Here is a 6,268-nt window from a genome sequence, read left to right as displayed (position 1 = left end):
TTGATTTTTAACTCGTATCCAATTCGTCAAATAGCATTAATATTTTCAGAGACAACATCTTTGAGTTATTTATCACTTCTTTTACTGAGCAGATCACTGGTGGGATTCTAAGCCTTCACAGTCATTGCTTTCATTCACGTTTATTTTATCAAAGGGTATCGTTATGAAACGAGTGTGGCTGGAAGTAGCTCTGAAGCGCAGTTTGCCGTCGGTCAAAAAGTGGGCCAGACATCTACTCCCATTTCCAAGGCAGGATCATCTACTGGTAAGGGTTTTAATTAATGGTGGCGACCAAAAATGGCTACTACAGTTACCTGCAATGTCAAGGCGTCTTGGCTATCCGCTACGAGACTATTGAGGACACTCTCCCCAATAGTTTCTGGCTATTTGGGAAAGCAATAAAAATAAGTATGAAGGCGGGGATGATTGTCCAGAAAGTTTCAATTTCTTGGCCCTCTAGTAAGAGTCGATTTGAGAATTTATTAATTAATGAATTAATTATTATATATGAAACTAAGATAGTGATTAAGATTAAAATAATTAAAGTATGGTCATGGAAGAAGATTATTTGTTCCATAATAGGTGAAGCTGCGTCTGGGAAGAGAATTTTATTTCAAGTTGCCATAATTGAATACTAAATTTAATTGGGTGTTAGTATGACTTATTGGTGGGTGTTGATGGGCCCATTCTACAGAAGTTGGTATATGGGAAGAGAAGATTATAATTCGTTGGGCTACTATACTTTCTCAAATGATAAAAATTAAATAAATTATAGCAATCATGGACAGGGTGGAACCAAGTGAAGATATAATATTTCATGAGGTGTAGGCATCTGGGTAGTCAGAATAGCGTCGGGGTATCCCCCCCCAAACCCAGGAAGTGTTGGGGAAAGAAGGTTAAATTAACTCCCAGAAATATTAGGATGAAATGTGTCTTTAATCATTTAGGATTTATAACTAGTCCTGTGAACAGAGGCATTCAGTGAACAATACCCCCTATAATGGCAAAAACCGCTCCTATTGATAGAACATAATGAAAATGTGCGACCACATAGTAGGTGTCGTGGAGGATGATATCTAGTGAAGAATTTGCTAAGATTACACCTGTGAGCCCCCCTATAGTAAATAAAAAGACAAAGCCTAGACTTCAATACAGAGAGGGGTCTAAGTTTAGCTTTGATCCATGTATTGTTGCTAACCAGCTGAAAATTTTAATTCCTGTGGGTACTGCAATGATCATTGTGGCAGCAGTGAAATATGCCCGTGTGTCCACATCTATCCCGACAGTGAATATGTGGTGGGCTCACACGACAAAGCCTAAGATTCCAATAGCTAACATTGCGTATATTATCCCCAGTGTCCCAAACGGTTCTTTTTTTCCTGTTTGGTGTCTAATGATGTGGGAAACTATCCCAAATCCAGGAAGGATTAAGATATATACTTCTGGATGTCCAAAAAATCAGAAGAGGTGTTGGTACAAAATTGGGTCCCCTCCTCCTGCGGGGTCAAAAAAAGAAGTATTAAAGTTACGATCTGTTAAAAGTATTGTGATAGCCCCTGCGAGAACTGGTAGCGAAAGTAGGAGAAGAATTGCTGTAATTTTAATTGATCAGACGAATAAAGGAACTCGTTCAAAAATTATTCCTGGGGTTCGTATGTTAATAACAGTTGTAATAAAATTTACAGCCCCCAAAATTGAGGAGACACCTGCTAAATGCAAAGAAAAAATAGTGAGATCAACAGAAGGCCCTCTATGGGCAAAGTTTCTTGATAGGGGGGGGGGGGGTAGACTGTCCATCCTGTTCCGGCTCCACTTTCTACTATAGTAGATCTTAAGAGTAAGAGAAAAGAAGGCGGGAGTAACCAAAATCTTATATTGTTTAAACGGGGGAATGCTATATCTGGGGCTCCTAGCATTAGGGGGACTAACCAGTTTCCGAAACTTCCTATCATAATAGGTATAACTATAAAGAAAATTATAACAAAAGCGTGAGAGGTTACAATTACGTTGTAAATTTGTTCATTTTCTATTATTGAGCCTGGTTGCCCTAACTCAATTCGAATTAGGATACTTAGGGCAGAGCCTACTATAGCGGCTCAAACCCCAAAAATTATATATAGTGTTCCAATATCCTTATGGTTAGTTGAGCATAATCATCGCGGTAAAATGTCTGAAAATAGGAGGTAAATTGTAAATTTATTGATGGGTTACTCCTTTTACTATGGTTTTATAGTTTAAAAAAAATTTAAAATTGCAAATTTTAAGATATAGCTTATTAAAACTTAATTTTGATTAATGTAAACTTTGAAGGTTTATAGTTTTTTTAACTTAAAGCTTTAAAAGCTTAGGATGATTAGAGGGCCTAATAAAAGGAATAAAGTTGATAATCAGTTTTGTTTCTTTTGCATATTTGGGGGTCTTTGATTAAATATAGCTAAGGCACTATAAGTAATTCGTAGATAAAAATATAAGTTGATTATAGAACTTAATAACATTAAGAGAATTAGGGGATATCTAGCATTTGCCAATAGTAGTATTAGGACTAGGATCTTAGGGAAAAATCCAATTATTGGGGGTATCCCCCCCAAACTTAATATCAGTAAGTAAAGGGGTAGTTTTGACACCTTGGATATAAATATGGTTTTGTTGAGTGAATTAATATTATGTTTATTTAAAATATTCTATAAAATAGCTAAGGTGCTTGAGTAGACAAGAAAATAAATTATAAAAACTTTTAAGTTAAGCTCTAGTGCCACTAGAAGCCACGCTAGATGGGAGATAGACGAAAATCCCACAATTTTTTTGGGGAAGTTTGGTTGAATCCTCCCATGGCCCCAAAAATTAATGATAATACAATATAAAATAAGAGATTTATTTTAGTTATTGTTAAAGTTACTAGAAGTAAAGGGGTTAATTTTTGTCATGTTAGGATGATAAATGTGCTTAGTCAGCTGACGCTCTCTAATAGCGTTGGGACCCAGAAATGTATAGGGGCTGCCCCTATTTTTGTTATTAATGCTAAGAGTGTAAGGGAAGAGGATGAAAAACTTATTTCCATTTGAACGGATCTGATAATAAGTATCGAGGAAGCCACCCCTTGCACAAAGAAATATTTTATAGCAGCTTCTGAGCTACTAATATTTATTTTATTAATGATTAAGGGGATAAGGCCTATCAAGTTTATTTCGAGGCCAAATCAGACTAAGAATCAGGAGAAAGCTCTTAGGGAGATTATTGGCCCTAATAAAACTATCATTAAGAAAATTAGGTTGGCAGGTTTTATGATTATAAAAGGAGTTATTCTCATCGTTAGGTTATGGGCCAAAAAGCTTAGTTAGCTTACTTTTAAGTTTTGGTGTTGCTGCACGGTGCTCTTTGAAGGTACAGGAGATAAGTTGTCTTTATTAAACTTAATTTTTTCTTTTTCTTTTTACCCCCAAACCCAAAGAAAAAGGAAAATTAGGTTTTATTATACTTTATTATTATTGTTAGGCGGTTCAGTTAGGTATTCTTTTGGGAGGCTATTGTTTTGTTCAAGTTATTGGATAGATTAATTTAAGCTAAAATCTTTTATAGTCGCTTTAAAGTTTTATACGCCTTTTGATAGATTTTGAAGGTAGAAATATTATTTATGTTTATCTAATTTCTTTATATATAGATTAAAGTGAATTAGCCAGCTAAAAGCGTGCCAGCCGCTGCGGTTATACGTAAGGTTTATATAAAGTTTGTTTATGCACATTTTGGCTATAATTTTAAAAAAAAATTTTAAGTTAACTAGTGAAATAGTATCTTTTAATAAATTTTATGGTTTGTTGGATGAAAAGTTAGGGTAAAGACTAGGATTAGATACCCTTTTATGCTAACTTATATTGTTTTAAGGAATAATTTTAAAATTAAAGAATTTGGCGGTGTTTTATCCTCCTAGAGGAACTTGTCCTGTAATCGATGTACCTCGATAAATCTTACCTTGGTTTTTATTAAGTAATTGAGTTTATATACCGTTGTTGTTAGATTACTTAGCTAAATAAATTGTTAGTTTTCGTTATAGATAGTTTGGTTTTGTCACTTCAAATCAAGGTGTAGTTTATGCTAGGGTAGAGATGTGTTACTTTATTTAAGGTTTGGATCGTGAATTGAATTTTTATGTGAAAAAGGATTTATTAGTAAATTTTTATTAATAAGATGAGTTGAATCAGGCTCTAGAACATGCACATATCGCCCGTCACTCTAATTTTAATATTAGATAAGTCGTAACAAAGTAGATGTAAGGGAACTTGTATCTAGAGGTTAGAGTAGAGCTTTAAAGCGATTTATTTACATTAAATAGTTCTTTGTATAACGGAGTGATCTTATGAATATTTTTTAGTTTGGATATTAGAGTAAATTTGGTTGAATAAGCTAATTATTTTTTTTTTGCTATATTAAATTTTTTTGAAAAAGTTAGATAAGTGTGAACTGTGAAGGTGTTGAAAGATTTAGTTAAAAGTAAAATTTTTTGTACCTTTTGTCTCAGGGTAGGTTAAAATTTTAGATATATTTTAGTTTCCCGAATTAGAATGAGTTAGGTACTTAAGTGTTAATTGTGACAAAATTAATAGAATAAGTATTTAGTAGTGAGATGCTATACGAATTTTAGGTTATCTGGTTTCTTTAGAAATTAAAAAGGTAGGTGTTATTCAGCTACAAAGAATAGCAAAAAGTTTGTTAGGGTTAAGCTTAGCATATGATTTTTATATTTTTTGTTAGGGGTAGTTAGTAAGGTTTAATAGTGGCTTGTTGTTTAATAACATTTTTTTTGAAAAGAATTGAAGGGTTATAAAGAGAAGATTGTAGCTTTAAAAAATTGTTCATAATGATTTAATTAGTAGAGATAAGAGCTGGTTATTTTTTGGTTAAGTTTTAGTTGAATTAGTTTGGATTTAAGTTTAATAGAGGAACTCGGCAATCATTTACCTTAACTGTTTATCAAAAACATTTCTTTAAGAATGGTTATTTAAAGTAAATTCTGCCCCCTGGTTGTACTAAAGGGCCGCAGTAGCCTGACTGTGCTAAGGTAGCATACTCATTTGGTTTTTAATTGAGATCTGGTATGAAGGGATAAATAGGGTATGTCTATCTTTTTAAATATTTTGAATTTAAATTTTTAGTAAAAATGCTAGAATTATTCTATGGGACGATAAGACCCTATAAAGCTTAATTTTTTTAGTTTTAAAATTTTTTTCTAGTTTTACAGCTAAGATAATTATACTGGGGCGGTAGCTAATAAACTTAGTTTAGTTAAAATTAATGAAGATCCATTTTTGGTGAAATAAGACTAAGTTACTTTAGGGATAACAGGATAATATACTTTTGGAGTTCTAATCGAAGAGTATGTTTGTTACCTCGATGTTGAATTAATTAAACTGTAAGGTGAAGAAGCTTTACTAGTTAGTCTGTTCGACTATTAAAAAATTACATGATTTGAGTTCAAACCGGTTTAAGCCAGGTTGGTTTCTATCTATAGTTTTTAAAAAGTTTCTTAGTACGAAAGGACCAGAATCTATGAATTATTTATATAATGTTAATTAGTGAAAATTTATTTGGTTAATATGGCAGATTAGTGCGTTGAATTTAAGCTTCATTTATAAGACAGTGTCTTTTTTAACAATTTTGTTAATTTTAAGTTATACTTTGATATTAGTGTGTCTTCTCGTAAGTGTTGCTTTTTTTACTTTATTAGAGCGTAAGGTACTAGGGTATATTCAGATTCGTAAGGGGCCTAATAAGGTGGGTTATATGGGTCTTTTACAACCTTTTTCGGATGGTCTAAAGTTAATGACTAAAGAGCAGATTTGGCCCTTATATAGTAATAAAATGATTTTTTACTTAAGACCGGTGTTAGGTTTATTTTTAGCCTTAGCTTATTGAGCTTTATGTAATTTAGGGGGTACTGTTTTTTTTTTACCAGTATGGTTTAATTTATTTTTTAGTTTTATCAAGTTTAGGGGTTTATTCCCTTTTGGGGGCTGGTTGGAGTTCCAATTCTATTTATAGAATGTTAGGGTGTTATCGAGCTGTGGCCCAAACTATCTCTTATGAGGTAAGTTTGGCTCTAATTTTATTGGGTATTGTCCAGTTGGTGGGAAGTTTTAATTTGGGGGAGAGTTGGAGCTTTTCTTTAGTAAAGTCGGGTCTTTTATTAGTTTTATTAGGGGTATGGTTTTTATCTTGTCTTGCTGAGACTAACCGTAGTCCCTTTGATTTTGCTGAGGGTGAGTCTGAACTAGTT

This window comes from Leiobunum rupestre, chromosome 3 (genome assembly GCF_980474605.1).
Source record: "Leiobunum rupestre chromosome 3, qqLeiRupe1.1.hap1, whole genome shotgun sequence".
NCBI classification, from domain to species: Eukaryota; Metazoa; Arthropoda; class Arachnida; order Opiliones; family Sclerosomatidae; genus Leiobunum; species Leiobunum rupestre.
This window is presented reverse-complemented; position numbering follows the sequence as displayed.